Consider the following 20,455-nt stretch of genomic DNA (forward strand, 5'->3'; position numbering starts at 1 on the left):
CCTTTGGCCTAATGGAACTATCCCAGTGAACCAAGTGTAAGAATAAATAAATAATGCCTAAACTGGTTAGCAGTATGTCTAATAGTCTTTTGCCGAGCAATACATCTCAGTCATAGAGTGCTTCAGCAGTTCCTAGTATTGCAGAAGGCCCAAAGCCTGTAAAGGGATTTAACCATTCTGGTAAAATCTTAGGTAAAAATTATACACATGGTAAATGCTTAAAGGATTTCTTTTATCAAAAAGGGGATGTTATATGCAGGCATATCCACAGTGATGTCCATAGCTAGCAGTGAGAAGAAAGTACTTTTTCCCCTGCTAGAGCAAACTAGTGTTTTGCTAGGAACTAAACAAGATGGGCACACGCAAAAACCAAAATAGACTATAGTATGCCATGTGGTGATATTCTGTAATAATTCTTTGGCTGCCTAGCAACACTGTGGCATAGACGGATAAAGACTTGACTACAGCCCAGGAAAGTAGAGTTTGATTAATTGCTCTCATGTCTGTGGTGCTGGCAGAGAAAGATGGGGTGCCCATCCTGAGGAGGAGGGCATGTACTTGGGAACACCTTGCCACTGATCCTTGGCACAGAGTGGGGGTGCTTTTCTTAAGGGAGATCAGTTTTCTGCACTGTCTGAATTATTGTAGTTGCAGGACAAAATGCCAGCATGTTCTACTGCATGTTTATTCCTGGATATTAATGGGTGTGTGTTGGGGTGGTGGGCATTGGGGCACTGACAGATGGATATTAATGGGAGTATGTCAGGGTGGGGGCATTGGTAGAAATCACTCCTTGGCAACAATATGATGCTGCACCATGAGCCTCAATCTCTTCAATTGCCCAGAGCATGAGTCATGAGAATGTCTGGAGGAGGTAAGGAGTGTCTGCTAAAGCAGACGGATGAGAAGAGACCCTGGTGGCAGTTGATGGTCAGTCATGAGTTCTTAGCTACTTGCTTGATATTACTAAATTATGTGAATCTCACCTTTTGTCTTCAATGGCAAAAGTTCAGACAAGATGTGCAAGTAAGAAGGAAAGTTTGTTATGTTACATTCATTTTCTGGAATGGGTTGGTAGGACTATTGCATACTAATAAAAATGCTGGAATATAAAACAAAGACAACCCTTGTATAGAGAGAGGGTGAAATCAGAATCTTAGCTCTGGTCATGAGTCCACATTTCCTTAGTATCATTATATATCTAATATTTGGTGTGTGTGTAAATGCCCCAGTTGCTAACTGGTGGCTAGAACAAACTCATGGTGGCGTATACCTCAGGCTTGAACCCTGTACCTTGTATGCAAGTGTTAAGGACCTGAATTCCCTACCCACCAGCATTTGTAATAAAAAGATTTCAGATTTTTGCCTCATATTTAATCTGATCTGTTCCTCATAATATCCATGGTTTCTAAATGTCGCAATGTGTGGTATTTGATGGTGCAGTGGTAGCATTGTTGCCTCACAGCTGCAGGTCCTCAGGTTTGATTTTTGGCTGGGGTGCCTTCTGTGTGGGGTCTGCATCTTCTCCCTGTGTTTGTATGGGTTTGCTTTTGTGTCCTCCCATGTTACAAAGACATGTCTACATTATTTCTTCCTGGGCCTCTGCTGAAAATTGTTTTTTTGTTCCAAGTCAGACTGTCCTGATTAACAAATGTTAAATAAAATTGACAGGCATTTGAATTTCAGACTTCAGGTTTCTGAATGTTTAATTCCTTACATATTTGATGGTGCAGTGGTAGCATTGTTGCCTCACAGTTATAGGTTTTCTGGTTTGATTCTTGGCTGGGGTGCCTTCTGTGTGGAGTGTGCATCTCATCCCTCTGTTTGTGTGGATTTGCTCTGGTGTCCTGCCATTTTGCATAGACATGTGTCTGCAGTATTTCTCCCTGAAAATTGTTTTTGTTCCATCAGAAGTAAAATTGACAGGCATTTGAATTTCAGACTTCATATTCTTCAGAAAATACATGTAACACAACCTTTTATTACATAGTAACACAACCTTTTATTCTAGAAATTTTCTAAGTTTATAAGATGAATGTTTGAAATTTGTCCTTATTTTTGGGACTGTATTACCCCATTATTGGCTTTGTCCAGGTTTTTTGTGCTAAGGTTGACAGCTATGGCAAGAACTGAATTCACTGAATATGTTTGAGGGCTGTATTCCCTCATTACTGGGTTTGTCCAGGTGTTTTGTGCTAAGAGGTTGACAGCTATGGTGAGTAGTGAATTCATTAAATGATAGCCATTTAAGTTTCAGTCTTCCACTCTTTCACAAAGCAGCTGATTTGGCGTAGTGGTATGTTGCTTTGACAGTTTTGCACAGGGACCTTGGCAGTAAAATGTATGGTGGTAACACAACATTTTTCTTTCACAAAGCAGGTGATTTGGCATAGTGGTATGTTGCTCTGACTGTTTTGCACAGGGACATTGGTAGTAAAATGTATGGTGGTAACACAGCATTTTTCTTTCACAAAGCAGCTGATTTGGTATAGTGGTATGTTGCTCTGACTCTTTTGCACAGGGACATTGGCAGTAAAATTTATGGTGGTAACACAGCATTTTATTCTAGCAACTTTCCAAGATCATACAAGCAATGTTTAATGTGTCCCTGTTTTTTGGACTTTTGACCGCCCCCAATAAATTTGGCTTTTACCAGATTTCTTGTGCTGCGAAGTTGAGATGCAGTTGAGTATTGAGTCGATTTTACAAGGAGCTGAGAGCTGCAGGGGAAGAAAAGTTTAGTGCTGCTTATGCTGAGTCAGCTTGCATTGTTAATAGCACAACAGGTTGTGTACTTGCTTTTGATGCAGAAGGTTGTTGGTTCTACTCCCACAAGGGGTGAATGCTGCTGTACTGAAAATGTTAAGATACTAACTATGAGCCTGTTATCAGTTTGCCATCCGTTTCCTATTGCAATATTACTAGCTTATCATTTTTAATGTAATATAGGCAATGTATTCCTCAGGGGCATCAGACACTTTATTTTTCGATGATACCATGAAATATAAAGGTGTTTGCTAGCAGCAACCTCTTCATTAGTTACAGATTTATTTAATGTGGAATTATTTAGATGACTTTTTTACTTCTTCAGAGATTGTGCATATTTACTGACAATGGTGAACTGTAGAATTGTGCATATTTACTGATAATGGTGGACTGTAGAAGTTTGAGTAGACTTTTATGATGGAAATGTTCTGAACTGGGCAGTTTTGTCATTATAGGTACATGCATTTTGTTTCATTGTTTACTGGAAAGATGTTCTGAATTGGGCACTTTTGTCATTATTGGTGCATGCGTTTTGTTTCATATTTTACTGGAAAAATGTTCAAAATAATAGGAAGGTGTATCAAAGAGCACATGTATGTTTCATGTGCAAGGGGCCTATGATTTGAAAACAGCCCAGAATTAATCTTCATCTGCCACTGGTAAAATGTATTTTCTTTTAATGTGGGTTTCAATGTTGTTTCAATGAATGTGAGCTTCAAGGGCAGAGAAGTTTTAATGCTAAGTTTGTTTAGCAGATGTCTTAGTGTTTGTGCTGTAAAATGCAAAATAAAACTTTCAAATGAAGTCCAAATCATCATAGAAGTAAATCAGTATGCACATTAGTGTTTATGGTAAATGGAGTGAAATAGCCGAGTAATGGATCATTGGAATGGCTGCAGGGGGAGGCTCCATTCGACCATGATTTTGTGAGGGGAAAGGGCGGCAAACTTAAAGACAGCCCCAGCTGAACTATACCTCCCAAATGTCTAGATTTTCAAAGAATAAATAGATTTTTGCTTCTTATTTTTGGTTTGTTCCTCATAAAATTTGTGGTTTTCTGGCAAATCATTTAGGAATTAAGTCACTAAATAATGACACACTGAGTTTCAGACTTCATAACCTTCAGAAAAATGCATGCTAAAGTAAGACCTGTTGTTCTATCAACTGTCTCAGTTTATACAAGAGCAATTTTTAGTACTGTTTATATGTTCCCCCCAATATATTTGGCCTTGTCCAGATTTATTGCATTGATAGGTTGAGAGGTACATGCAAATAAATTGCTTTATAGAATTAGGCATAGCCAAACCTCTTAACTGTCCCTGAATTTGGCTCAAAATGTTCCTCTTTCCCCTAATAATCCCTCCGCAAAATAGCAATTTTGGAAGAAAACATGGAGGGTTTACAATTAAGAAATAACTGTAATAATCAGAGTTATAGATTACTTTTATTTCAGAAATGCATGTAGATTCTTTTATTTTGTCAGCTGCTCAAGTTAGCAGTACTAATATTAAAGTGTCCCTTCTTTGACAGGTTCCCAGCTGTATTGTGTGGCTATTTTATATTTTTACATCACATTTTTGGTCCATTTTTCATAAAATTGTGTTTTTTTTTGGCAAATTAGTGACAAATCATTAAATACTGAAATTAGAAAATAATGACAGACATTTGAGTTTCAGATTTCATACCATTCAGAAAATGCATACTAATGCAAGACCTATTCTATTATCTTTCTAAGTTTATAAGAGCAATATTTAAAAATTGGCCTTATTTTTGGGCCTTTGTCCCACTTCTTTGTATGGCTTTGTCCAGATTTCTTGCTCTGAGGTTGAGAGGTATGACAAATGTGTCAGGGCCATCACAGTCAGCCAGAGACATTTCAAATTGTGACATACTTGTTGCACCCCACTCCCCCATGTAGTGACTGGATGTGTCGAAGCAAGGCAAGGAGTAGTTATGCAGTGTAAATGTGCAGAGTATCCCCCCCCATCCAAGGTAGACACAAGTACTAGAGTGGCTTTTCATCTGTCCTTGATTTTTGCAGAACGGTCTGGTTTCTGTCATATTTTTTGGACTGTTGATTTATGCTTATTACTCAAAGTGCCTGTTGCTCTGTGTTTAAGTAGCAATACTTTAATGACCATCAGGTAAGCTTGGCTGAGATCATGCAAGTAAGCTTTAATAAGCATACTGTTAAAGAATTGCCAACATTGAAAGCCTTTCTGTTGTTGCCATGTAGGGAATACTTAACTAGATAATGTATAAGCCTTGGGTATTGAAATGCATATGACAGTATTTGTAATAAAGGACAGGATTACATTATTTTAAGATGCTCATTATACTTGGAAACTTCCAGTCATCTCTGCAAGCTTTACCCGTAAACTAAACAGAATGCCAATCGTGTGGTCCATAACCTGTACAGTAATCCTTTTAAGCAATGTATCTTGAGCTTATTTCTTGTTTGCTTTTCATTTTTTACTTTGATCATGTTTTCCCCATGAAACAAGTAGATAGTTGTCAGCTAGCAGATCTTTTTTTGGATAAGAAACATTTTTACAAGTGGGGGCATCAGAGATTTCTACTTTCAGCATTTTACTTGGTACTTTAATAAAGCTGAATATAAATTATAATTAGAACTGCAGTGCAAGAAATGGTTTGAGTTGAGTGCTGCTTGTTTTTCTTATACTTGATTTTGACTGGCATTCCATTAATGTATTTAAAAAGTAATTTATTTTTTCATGCCTCACAACCTTTTTGTTTCTGTCTAGATATTAAGTAAGCTGAAATGCAGCAAACGCATTGAAATAGTTTTATTCTTCTACACTTTATTTTGTCTTGATTGGACTCTCATAATGACGGTTTGGCACCCAGGGCAGTGTATTTAGATAGTTTTTTGTGGTTTTGAGCATAGCCCATCCCCTTTCTAGTTGGCCACACCCCTCCCCATTGACCCCACCCATTCAGCTGTCTCCTGCAGCCCCCCTTTGACTTGAAGTCATCAGCCACCACTGTATATGTGTGTGTGTGTGTGTGTGTGTGTGTGTGTGTGTGTGTGTGTGTGTGTGTGTGTGTGTGTGTGTATATAGATATATTTATATATATATATATATATATATATATATATATATATATATCTGTTTATATGTATATATATATATATATATATATCTCTCTCTCTCTCTCTCTCTCTCTATATATATATATATATATATATATATATATATATATATATATATAGATGAAGATATATACATATATACATGTATATATATATATATATATATATATATATATATATATATATATATATATATATATATATATATATATATGTATGTATGGGTCTACTACCGTAGATCGAAATTACACTATTTCGAAATACGATAGTAGTGTCCCACTAACGCGAAAGTGCACTTCAACGAAAGTGCACTTTTGCAAAAGTCACTAAGTTGAATGGGACATTTCCTGCACTGTGGTGCGGTAGTGACAGACCTTAGGGTTAGGGCTTGGGTTAAGGATAGTGGATAGCTAGTAGGGCTATCCACTACCCTTAACCCAAGCCTTAACCCTAAGGTCCATGACTACCGCACCACAGTACAGGAAATAGGTCCGTAACTACTACTCAGTTTAGGAAATACAATTTCCTGCACTGTGGTGCAGTTGTCACGGACCTTAGTGTTAGAGCTTGGGTTAAGGATACTGGATAACCCTAGCTATCCACTATCCATTACCCAAGCCCTAACCCTTCATTCTAGTGGATAATCCTACTAGCTATCCACTATCCATTACCCAAGCCCTAACCCTTCATTCTAGTGGATAATCCTACTAGCTATCCACTATCCATTACCCAAGCCCTAACCCTTCATTCTAGTGGATAATCCTACTACGTATCCACTATCCATTACCCAAGCCCTAACCCTTCGTTCTAGTGACTTTCGCGAAAGTGTACTTTCGTTGAAGTGCACTTTTGCGTTAGTGGGACACTACTATTGTATTTCAAAATAGTGTAATTTCGATCTACAGTAGTAGACCCATATACATATATATATATATATATATATATATATATATATATATATATATATATGTATAGCATATCTCCATAACATGTTGTGGAATCATACTCCAGCACCAATAGTCACAACTGGTATACATTTAGACTTTTGCTACTGTAACAGGGGTTGTCTTAACAGAAATATTGTGTGGGAAGTCGCATCTGATATTAACATGTATGCCATCAGATACTGACACACATCATAATATTATCATAGTACAGTACCACACAAATCACAGTAATGACCCTGTGGAATGCAGCAGAGATATGACCAATAAATGTGGACAGTCTGACACACTCTGGTCAGTCCAGAGGTATAGACAGCACCCCTTAGTGCAAGATGTGTGGAGCAAGCCTGACAAAGTGAATGTTTACAGCCATGTAAATGGGGATACCATGAAAATACTGGAATAGATAAGCTCTCACAGTCTATGCATTCACACACACCTGTCTGTCCTGACACATAACAACCGGAGGAGCAGAGGTCACAAACCCACATACTACCCACTAGTTAGTGACATACATCTGTACAGCATCCCACTGCTTTGTCAGAAATACACAACAGTTATCGTGGCTCAGCAATAGTACATGTGACAAATATCTAGACATAACATCACACTGGGTAAATACACTGAGCTGCTAGGCATGTCACAAAGCACTGTGCAAACTACAGGCAGACTGCCACAACACTGGCCCTCATTTCATATATGGGATTACACATGTACCTGCAAATATAGCAGGCTCTACAAGCATGTAACAGCATGGAGTAACATACATCTAAACACAGCCACACTCACATATGGTACTCCAAACCACACTATTTATTGTGAGCGCTTTCGTCAGAGACAATGCTCCAGCTTCATTAGACAAAAGAAAAGAAAGGACAATTAACCACTTTATATACTTACAATGGATGCAATTAAATTAATCACCAATTAACCATCAGTAAATTACATTCACTAATTCATGTAGGGTTATAAAAACATCTAACTCCATTATGGCAACAGTAAACAATTCAACTAATACAAGATATCTTCTCCATTTACAATATGTATACTTTAAACCATATACAAAACATATCAGAAACCTATACATAAATATATGCATATAATAAAAATATATAAGTTAAAGATTAAAAATTAACAAGGTGTAATACCCTTTGAGCTAAAATACTAGTGGAGTTAAACACATAGTTGATACAAGTGGGAGTAATTATAAAGTAAAAATTAAAACTTGAATGATTTTTACTTAATTATTCCTACATTAAAAAATGCAATTTATGTGTATGAATATATATATATATATATATATATATATATATATATATATATATGTGTGTGTGTGTGTGTGTGTGATTAAGATACCAAAAAACATTGTCCAGTACAGTAGACAAGTATATATAAATGCAACCTTATGGTAAATATGACACTGACTGTAGGTAGGCAAACAAAGGCCAATGTGACACTTACTGTAGAAAGGCATATAAAATATAATTAAACACTTAGTTAAAAAAACTGAAGTGCTGGTGCACAAGTTATAGGCACTACCTAGCAAGTGCTTTAAGCTTTAAAAGGCATTTGATTGATACATACAAGGCCAGGAGGTATGTGGGCCAATGTGCAAACTTGCCACATAAGCTGACATTCCTCAAGTTTAAGTTCCCATGGACCTTCTTGTATATTATGTTCTAACTGTTGTATTACTGCAAACACAAACTTGTGAGTGGGGTAATCTAAAACGTGTTTTGCCAATGCATTTGTAGTAATCTGTTTGTGTATGCTGTACTGGTGTTCGTATATCCTTTGTTTTATTTTTCTTTCGGTTTTGCCAATGTAGTATGATGCACACCCCTCGCATAAGGCTACATATACTACCCCTTTGTTGTCACAGTTAAATTTGCCTTCTATATTGTATGTTCTATCCCTAAGACAAAGTTTATTGCCCGTCTTATTAAATTTACTCTGAGGGCAACTACCACATTTTGCCATACCAAAACTACCCTTACATATTTTTCTCTGTTTCTCTAACAGGCATTTCATATTGGGTCCCCTCCTATACATGAATCATGGGGCTGCTTCCAATATTTTATTAAGACCATGTCAAATTATGGTCCAATTTTTAAGAAGAATGTCCCTAATGTTTTCGGGATCTGTAGAATAGGTAACAAGAAATCTTGTGCTTGTATCAAGTGTTGGGTTCTTTTGAATTGGCTGTTCAAAAGATGTATTATGTATTGCTTCATAGCCTTTGTGTACAATAGGTCTAAAATACCCTGACAGCCTTTTAATATTTACCTCATGGAAGATGTGCTCAAGAAAACTTAATGGGTACAGTCTCTTGAGAAACAGATTTTAACAAATAGCATTCTATCATGTAATCATTGTCACTCGAAACCATTCTAGCAGCCCTAACTACCTGTCCCATGACAACTGCCTTCTTCTGATGGTAAGGATGGATGCTTGAAAAATGTAAAAAAAGCATCCACTTGTAAGTATATAAAGTGGTTAATTGTTGTCTTTTCTTTTGTCTGATGAAGTTGGAGCATTGTCTCTGATGAAAGCGCTCACAATAAATTGTGTGGTTTGGAGTACTTACAGCCTGCTTGCTTTTTTGTTATTTTACCATCCTCATATGTGCCACTCACACACCAACCCTACATATACTGGGTCAATACACAGTGTATTCCGATGCCTGACTGTGATATGGGACATGTGTTGGTCTGGCCCTATAAACATGTAAGCCGATAGGGTACCATACACTGCAGCAGCATGCAACATCACATAGCACAAGACCGAGAACAATGACATCTACCACAGTCTGTACACAGGCCAAGATACATATTCACATTACACACTCTGTCAACAAGCACAATAAGTACACATACCTCACTATTGTACACACTACAACAGAATATCCAGGTTTTGTCCTCAGATATAAGGCCTACTATACATAACATATCTAGCAGTCTGGTATCTCACTGGCTTGTTATCAGGTATGATGTCAGTAAATAATGATGTACTGAACATATGCACCTCTTACTGCATGACATATGTACAAAGGTTGACAGAGTTGTGGCTGGAGGCACTAACACAGGGCTAATATTGACATGCTGCTGTGATGAACCCATATGAACCCATACATTTACTGGTGTAACGGGGTTTGTTGTGACATATGTCCTACTGAGGGATATGAAGTCAGTAACTCATATGGCTGTCACCATGTACTGACTGCAATCCTCAGAGTATGCTACTGCATTTCTAAAGATAGGACATGTGTGAGTAACACAACCCATGTAAGACTCCAAACACTGGCCAATCTGCAGATAGCCCCACAGGTGAGAGTTTCCCAAACCACATAACACTGTGATGACAGATATTACTTCATGTAGACCAGCCATATCCACACAAACCCTGTTAAACCAACATTACTTCAAATGTAGAAAAGCAAGACCTACATTCTGTCCTCATGTCTGGAACATCTCCCTCCCATTTGTTGGCCTGTCTCCACAGTGTATGTTGTAAGAGGTATATTCCACTACCCTATGCATGCTGTTTGTCAAACACCGACATGAAGTGCTGCTCACAGTGAATGAAAAGGGCCAACACCCACATCATGTTCTTAGTTATAGGAGTGTGTTTCCATGCAATTGGCTATGGGAATGATACCACATCTGTTCCACATGCAATCAGCTAGTGGGGGACTGCAATTCGTACACAGGCCATAAGCTGATCATGAGCATTACTTACAAAACACAAGCTGATGCCTAAGCAAAGCAGGTGTACTTTTCCACATCCACCAGAGAGGGAGTAAGAGAGGCTGACAGACAAAGTAAGAAAGGAAGAGGGTAGGAGAGTAAGAGCTAAGCATGTTTGTGTCATGCACTTACCAGTACTTGGTTTCAAACCCCTGCCTGACTATATATTGCTATTTCCTTTTTATGCAGTTATTGCATGTGCCATGGAGCTTACATGTCCGAGAGATTCCAAAGGTATCTTTGAAGGTGAGTGACATCAGCTACAGTGAGGGATAAGGTAAGTGTAGTACATGTGCCTATCCACAAAAACAGGTGTCAAGGAAGACACAACCACACTCTCTCAGGGGCTCACAGACATTATCACAGTTGCCAGGGTCAGGATTAGAATTCCTAACTAACTAGTTTGCTACACTACAGTATTACACAGGTATCACATGCTCCACAGAGGTTATCAGGCTGATATATGGGCAAAGGGTATGTCAAGGTGACTGACATCAGAAGGCATGCTACAGTAGGGCAATGGGAGGTGTAGTGAGTGTGAATGGCCTCCAAATCATTAATCTCCACACACACACACACACACACACACACACACACACACACACACACACACACACACACACACACACACACACACACACACACACACACACACACACACACACACACACACACACACACACACACACACACACAGATTTGCCAGTACTGACATGCATGGGGTTCATTGCTTCACAGGTGTGTAGTAGTTGACTGTGCCAGAAGGCTGTACAAGGCTAGGCAAAGGGTATAGCTTGGCATCAGGCCACATGACAATAGTATGCAGTGTGGCTCAGGGGTGTAGTCCCTGGATTGGCCCACACATGTGGGTATTGTATTCACCATCCACTCATCTGGGTTGGGTGGCCAGTGCTGTGCAATGCTTGCCATGTATGTGTTCTATATTCCAAAACATGGACAGTGTCTGGGTTTGCACATGTCCCACATGCATGTTCTGTGACATGTGGAAGTGTACTTGGGGTGTCTGGGGCATGTTGTGTGGGCAGATTGTTATCATCTGATATGGCATTCCTGACCTCATGTGGTGAGAACTGGCTATGGAACTGAGGTTGTGCCTGCACTTACATTGACAGCATGATACAGGTATTCACTGGTGTTAGTGGCATCTGTCCATACAGGGCATGTGTATAAGGCATGGCATTTCCTTTGTGGGTTACATTTGCAGACTCCACAGTTGTTGCAGGTGTCTAGTGTGGAACATAACAAAGGACCACTGTAAGCAATTATTTGCCTACTGTATGGATGGAACAGGGTGCCATGTCCTCTGTAGTCCACTGCAATCACACCATGGTTACTATCTGTGGGCAATATGCAGGGAACTACCAATATAGTGGCTGCTGCCTAGCCAAGAGTGTGTATGAGACATGGGTTGAGAGTGTTCTCTGGGTAATATAAGGGTTACCTATATTGTTCACCAATCCATATTGTCACATGTAGGGGTATGGATTGTCTACACCAGCCTCTCTGCTGTTTTTTCATCTGTTGTCCTTGTAAGGTGGACATTGTGACATATAGTAGGTCCTCAATATATGAAATTTGCAAAACCTGCCCCACAATGAGTCCTGTTATTTCATACTCACAGCTACCTCCACACAGGATACTGATGACACACACACATACACACACACACACGCACACACCTACACACATGCACACACACTTGACAGTACTGAGATTCAACCCCCTACCTGGCTATGTATTGCTACTACAGTGTATCACTTTATCACACATGCCATGGAGCTTATAGGGCTACCCCTTCTCCAAAGTTGTATTTCAAGGTGAATGACATCAGCAGGCTTGCCAAAGTGGGGCAATGGAAAGTGTAAGTGACTGTGACTGGCCTCACAAGCATCGATCCCTACACACACAGAGTTTCACAGTTGCCATGTCTGGGATTAGAACTCCTCCCAAACTAGTACATCACACTATAGCATTGCACAATTTTAGCATGTGCCACAGAGCTTACAGGGCTAACCTTTCTCCAAAGGTGTATTTCAAGGTGAATGACATCAGCAGGCTTGCCAAAGTGGGGCAATGGAAAGTGTAGTGACTGTATCTGGCCCCAAAAGCATTTGTCCCTGCACACACACACACACACACACACACACACACACACACACACACACACACACACACACACACACACACACACACACACACACATATACAGAGTCTCACAGTTCCCATGTCTGGGATTAGAACTCCTATCTAACTAGTACAGCACACTATATCATTACACAGCTATAGCACATGCCATGGAGCTTATAGGGCTAGTCCTCCCCCAAAGGTGTATTTCAAGGTGAATGACAGCAGCAGGCTAGCTAAAGTAGGACACTGGGGAGTGCAGTGTGTGTGAATGGGCCATAAACCATTCGTGTGGAAGCACACACATAACACTCTGTCACACACAAGTTTACATTTGACAGGACTGTGTATACAACTGCTAGATGAATAGTGACTTGTACTGTCATGTTACACAGTTATCACAAGTACCACAGACACTATAGTGCTGAGAGCTACCAGAAGCAAATGTCTACAGTGATAGACATTTGCACATCATGTGGTATTGGCCAGCTGGATGTGTGCTGGGCAGGACAGGCCTCATGATGAGAAGCTCTTTGTCACTGTCTGTCACTCTCTTCCCCACATCTATGTATGTGCATGTTTGGCATATTATAGTGTGTTGTCCTTGGATATATGTGTGTATTCCTATCTGATTTGTGTACAAAGCATGACTGGTGTGCAATGTGGAGTGTGTGCACAGACATCTGCGACTGACAGATATGTATAGTCCACTGTTGTTGTCAGCATGCCCAGTATGACTTTCAGTATTTTGTTGTCAGACATGGGCTTTGTTTCTCTAAATGTAGGATCATGCCCAGTATGGCCTTCTGTATTGAATGTGTGAATCCATTCCAGTAGGTTGTACTCCAGTGCAGGCATTTGTGTTCTACACCTACAACTAGCAACTTGTTTCTGCAGGATATATGTAGATCGGTTGACAATATGGGGTCACAATGGGCAAAGGATAGTGGGATACTGTAACTAACTGTGTCTGTGCTGATTCTGCTACATGGTTTCGGTGTTAGCAGAGATATTTAGACATATGTACTGTTTTACACTGTGATTTTTTATGTCATCAACTACTGACAGGTATACATATTTTTAAACTGAAATGAACTTGCAGCATCAACAGACGAACGCCAAAGGTTCCAAAGGTTTATTAAGTTAAGCGCTTTTCGTTTGCTTAGTAAGCAAACTTCTTCAGACAAAAGGTTTGTCTGAAGAAGTTTGCTTACTAAGCAAATGGAAAGCGCTTAACTTAATAAACCTTTGGAACCTTTGGCATTGGTCTGTTGGTGCTGCAAGTTCGTTTCAGTTTAATAGTTTGTGTTTTCGTTTTTGGTTCAGGTATACATATTTGCTTGCAGTAATTTCCTGGGGAATACAAGATGAATGAAGCTGTGTCCAGTATTGCGGTTTTCAGCCTACATATTCTTGCACAATCATGCCATTCTGGAGGGGGATCTGCAGACACTTGCTAATGGGTCTGTGTAAATGGTTCAGCAACTTGGTGCTGTGGTGGCTGAGGATCCCATGCTTGTACATCTATTGACTTGACAGAATGGCCATATCCTGCTGTGGCCATACCTCACAGCTGTATAGATTCACACAGGTTACCCAGAGGCAGGACTCATATTTCTGGTCATTACCCCTTCACATTGTGGTTTATGAGCAGGTTTGTAGCCACCCATTCCTGTGTTTGCAGGCAGGGATAGTATGTGCACACATCTGAGTTTCAGATTTCACCCCCTCCATGGCATCCATGCATCTAGCCCCCCCCCCCCCATTATTCTATCCTCTTCTGAACATTATGCAAACAATATCTGATAAGTTATCACTTCATCCCAGCAGTATTTAGGGGTTGGTCCACAGTTCATGCAGTAGGACATGGTGGACATGCTACTGGGATTTGTCGATATGGCCTTGCATTTGTGTTCTGTGGACTGTGTTATGTCGTTATTTGGGAGTCCATGAGATAAAATACATTGGCAGTATGAGCAAGACACAGGCATTTGACAGAGGACTGTAGGAAATTTGGTCATGATGCAGGCCATCTGTAGCAGGCCAGTACATTGTGTCACTCCTACAGTCCCAGGCTGCAAGTCACTGTATTCCCCTGGGGTGACAGGGTAGGTGTGTGTGCAAGGTGTTAATGGCAATAGTTTCTGTGCTTATTGATCCATTGGTGTAGATGCTGCACTGTGCAGCTTACAGCTAGGGACACACCTGCATGGGAAACCTCTTCAGCATGCTGCATTCTGTGACTATTCCCATACAGAGGTGGGGGTCATATTGTACTCATTCCCAACAACAGGGATATGACCTGTGAGGTACCTGTGGCTAATGGTGGTGTGAGCTGAGTGCATGTGTGTTATGGAAGCTACTTGCAGTTGACTCACAGACATACGTGGGGCATTCCACTTATGCTGGTTTGTGCGGAGCATCAGCGGTTTCTCTGTACTTCATATTATGCCTTTTGTGGTCTGCCAGTGTTCCATACTACACAGCCAGCTAATGTGCTGCTAACCTGTATGTACAAATCCAAAGGTGTGCCCATTTGACAGTAATATTTTATACATTCTCTGACTCAGGTACTTCCAGCTGTGTACTGTTTGTATGTCTGGGTCCACATTCACGCCATGTCCATCTTTCAGATGGTGACAGATATTACATCTGAACAATTAGTATGGATTATTGTTGGATTGTGTCTTGCTGGGATGCATTGTGTTTGGCACTGCAGTTATGAGAACTTGGCCCTGTCATTAACAGTACTGGCCAGACCACTTTCACACAATATAAAAGACACAACAACCTAACACACAGAGCCCTGCATATTGAACATGTTCAACAATTTATCCTGCTACTTTGGCCAGCTCAGCTAATCTGTGCTACGCTGTTATTATACCCACACATACATGTTACTACATTTCTACATGGGATTTCATTCTGTATTCTGACCTATCATGCAGACTAGAGGCATATCAGTGTAGTACAATTCTTAGGTTTTATTGATTTTCATTTTAGTTTCAGACTTCTTACCCTTCAGAACTAACATCCCACTGCCTGACCTGTTGTAGTCTGTCTGTGTAGTTCTGGAGGGGGGCTGTTCTCCATAGCCATCAATCAGAGGCCTTAGCACAGCCTTTCTTTGTTTTTGTCTACACCTGTCCTGTTGGCTGAGACTGTTGTTGGGTATGTGAGTCTCACTGACATGCATGTGTGTGTCCTATGGACACATACTTGGTCCACCACATGTCCTGCATTGGGTTTTGTCACCTTGTCTAGAACTGCCTATTGTGTTGACACCAGTATTTGTTATGGATTTCATGCCACCAATATAGGTGTCTACTATCTGCTGCCATCTCATTCAGCTACCCAATTCCCTTGCATGCTCACATCCATACCATAGATACAGGTAGCAGAACATACTACTACATTCAGCAATTGATAATGGGAGTGGCTTACCTTGTGGCTGTGTCAGTATTGAGGATGGTGCTGGAGGGCTGACTATGTCAGATGCAAATAGTACACTCCCTATACATGGTTAAGCATAGGTAGTGTCATGTTTGGCATCCCTTTTAATGTATGTGCGAGTCAGAGAGAGGTGCCATTCCCTAGTTTCCTACCATGTCAGTGTATGCGCTATGCATTGCCTCTTTGCCAAGGCCTGGGCATACTGGGCACCCCTCCTTCTGCCTACAGGGCAGGCTCAGGTTGTTCCTCCTCCTCCGAGTCACTCTGTGCCTGTGCTATCCTTGGCAATGGTGGAGGTCTGTGTGGCCCTGCCCCATGCTGCTCCTGCTGCAGCTGTTTCCACAGGAACATATTGTGTAGCATGGCACATACAATGACAATTTGGGTACATGTAGCTGGTGAATACTGCATGGCTCCACCGGATATGTCTAGGCACCGGAACCATCACTTGAGCATCCCAAACACACGCTCTATTATGATTCTGGTCTGTGCATGTGCCTCATTATGGAGTTCTTGTTTGGGTGTGTGTGCATTTCTGATGGGTGTCATCAGCCACGGCTCCAGTGCATAACCAGCATCCCCCACTAGGTGGCCATATGGGATGTCCCCATTGGCAAATCTCTGGTACAGCTGCATCATATGCCAGATGTGGGAGTCATGATAGCTTCCAGGGCTGCCAGCACACACATTCATTATAATGCCCTGGGCATCGCACATGACCTGGCAGTTGATGGAGGGGAAGCCCTTGCGGTTTATGTAGACTCTACTCCGCTCACTGGGTGGTGCTTTGATGTGTATGTGCATGCAGTCTATAGCACCCACTACCTCAGGGTATTCTGCTATTTGGTGGAAGAGATGCATATTGCTAGTCAACGCCTCATGGATTTTGAGGAAATATATGTGCTCACCAGCATGTGCTGACATGGCATCCAGGAACTGGTGGAGTACCCTGGATGCTGATGCCTGTGAGATCTCCATGATATCCCCAGTTTCCCTTTGGGAGGTACCTGTGGCTAGTATTCTTAAGCCTACACATACCTTGGTATCCACTGGGATGGGTTCCCCTCTGTTGGTTCTGTGTGTGAGGTGTGGCCGGCACAGCTCAACAATTTGCTGTAGGAGGTCCTTGCCCATGCTATAGCGCTCCACTATCTCCACCTCATGTAGCCCCTGGTAGGTTACCCTGGGTCTGTACACTCTTCTCCTTCTTCTCATTGTGTGTTGGTCGTCAGCATTGTCATCCTCACCATCCTTCGCCTCTTCCACATGTTGATTTATGAGTGCAAAAGCAGCCCCTATCATTTGTTGCTTTTATTAGGTAAAATTTCCCCATTTGTGTACACTGATGGTGTAGAGTTTGTGGGGAAAAACAGAGGGAAAGGTGTTTGCATAGTTTATAGTAGTGTGCTGGGCTGGACTGGGCTGCTGCCTGTGTAATTGGCTGATTCTGATACATTTCACCTGTCAGTTATGCTAGTTTTCCTTGATTACCTTCCTACTGCTGTTTTCCCTTCCCATTGCATTCCTGTTTAAGCCCCAAGGCACGTCACACAAATACAGTGCTCAGATGTGAATGGAGCTGCTATTTCATAGTTTAATTTTTTTTTTTGTTTAAAATCCAGTGTGTGGTGTGCACACCCATTTAGGCAATGTAAAAACTGCTAGGCAGTTTCAGGCACACTCCCTTCCTTAGCTCTGCTAAGCTAAGGGCAAACGCAAGCCACAGAGCTCCAATAAGCTTACAGTATGCCTGACATGGATTCACTTCAGAAGATCGAATTTCCAAAATCTCGAACTACAAATAACCGAAACCAAAAGCTCGAGTTTCGGAAACTTGAACTTCTGAAGTGAAACCATTAAAACAAAAAAAAAAACACAAGCTTCGCTTTTGCAGGGGGGCTTCGCCCCTGCATTCTATGGGGGCTGTGCCCCACACCCTCTACTTAAATATACCAACTCCAAGATCGCTACAGTGGGAGATGGGAAATCTCCGTCTTGCGCTGTATGCGAAGCATAAAACAGGAGATTTCTTTACTTCCGCCAACACCACGAACAAAAATACATTACGCACACAAGGCATGCAACAATACTTGCCTCTGTGTGCACGTAATGTATTCAGGTAAAGTGTTATTTGAACACTACACATTCGATTTATTACAATCTCGATCATATGGTCTCGACCATATGCAAATCGAGATTTTAATAATTCGATTATGTGAAGTGTTCCCGCCTGACATACCCCTCTGTGATGCCAGCTAACGCTTAGGTTTGCACCATGGTTTTCCTGTATCTACACGGTTGGGTGCTGGCTAGCAATGAGGGGAATTCTGTAATTCAGTATCATTCCCCTCATTTGCATAGAACTGACTGCTAATCCCTAGTTACAAGTCTAACAGTGAGCCTTCCCCTTAGCAACCACTATTCAGTGGCCTTGTTGTCTTCTGCCTGCCATTGACTATAATGGCAAAATTGTGATTTTGCCTAAAATGCTTTTGTCAAGGTTTTATTTTTATTTTCGGGTTGATCCCTTTTGAGCACCACTGCCCTACGCTTAAATAGTCGAAATCGGCCAAAAAAAAATAAAAGTTATTTTTTGTTATTTTGAAACTATTTTCCATGCTAATGGCCATATATTTGGCCATTGGCATGCCTTCCACATTATATACATCCTTTACTTGGAAGTGTCATGGCTCCGTTTTGTAGTTTGCAGAAATGTACTCGGTTACTAGCCAAATACATTTCTGCAGGTTACACTAATCCTGCACGGATGATTGCCTGCTTCTTGGATTACTAATTCACCTAATTTGCATGTTTTTTCTCCTGGAAATGGTGTAATTACCATACAGAAGCTGTGTCCATGCAGGAATAGTGCAGGAGCACTCGTGCATGTCCCGGGAGCTTGTTCCTGGATCTCATTTGCATGGTTTTCCCCTGGAAATGGGGTAATTACCATACAGGGGCTGTGTCCATGCAGGAATAGTTCAGGAGCACTCATGCATGTCTTGGAAGCTTGTTCCTGGATCTCTCAGCAGCCATATTGCCTCCAGCAGCTCTTGCACTATTTCTGCACGCTGTGCAGAGCTTGCTGAATCCAGGGGATAATTGCACAAACATGGAATGAAAACTACATGTGAGCACACCAGTCAAGACATGCACACCCCAATGTCCAGGAAAGATGAGGACATATTTGTAATACTAGAAGATGCCTATCATACAGTTGCAGATAAGTTGCTGATGCCCACAAGAATCCATGTCAGGTCAACATAATGTAATGTGAAAAGCAACACTATTGTACTGCATTAAAACTTAGAAGTACAACACAAGTATTATATATTTCAGGCATCTAAAAGAAATACATATATATGCAGTCTGATTTCCACAGAGAGGTTCCATGTCCTATGCACACAACATAACTTTTTCTCAGGGAAATGCATAAATATAAACTACAAAAAAGATTATCAATGTCCGTATGGAGATACCATCAGATTCAATAGCATTCTGTGATACTTTTGGTAATTTGCATCATTAATATGTAAACAACAATAATAATATAACATAATTTGTTATAATATAATATAATATAATATAATATAATATAATATAATATAATATAATATAATATAATATAAAGAAAAGTTGCTTCACAATACTGTGGAAATGGTCACTATACATATTATTTCTAAAGAATTTCAAGGACATAGTGGCCCCAACCTTCCATTTAAATATGCTTTGTCTCAATATAATTAATGAGGCTAATTAACTAAGCTTATTACCGAATGGCATCGGCATGTATTGGTATAAGGTTGTGGCAACTGATATATGACTTTCAAATTTGATGGAGACACAGTACAGCTGTCAATGTGACTGTACTTGATCAGTGCTTTTATGGCATGTAGATTTAAAATCTACCCCCTCCTTGGGTTCAACAAATTTCAAAACTAATACACAGGGCAGGATTCACGAAGCCTCCGTGTAAGAGTTACAAGTCTTACACGGAGGCTCAGTTAAATGGTGTGACGTCAGCATGCCATGCATATTCATGAGGGCATGCTGACTCACACCCAAGGCTAACACGGTCCGTGTAAGAAAGTAGGGGGCATGTCCGCAGGGAGAGTCCTGCAAATGGACACGCCCCCTGAAGAGTAACAGACCCGAAAGTAAACCCCCACGAGAGAGTCTGCGTAAATGTCAACAAACACAACACAACACATGCCCCCCACAGACTATAAACATAAAATGGAAAAATGAACATGTTATATTTTTTTTTATAAGTTTTAAAGATGTTT

The sequence above is a fragment of the Protopterus annectens genome, chromosome 5.part0 (genome assembly GCF_019279795.1).
Source record: "Protopterus annectens isolate FY-2018-M chromosome 5.part0, PAN1.0, whole genome shotgun sequence".
NCBI lineage: Eukaryota > Metazoa > Chordata > Ceratodontiformes > Protopteridae > Protopterus > Protopterus annectens.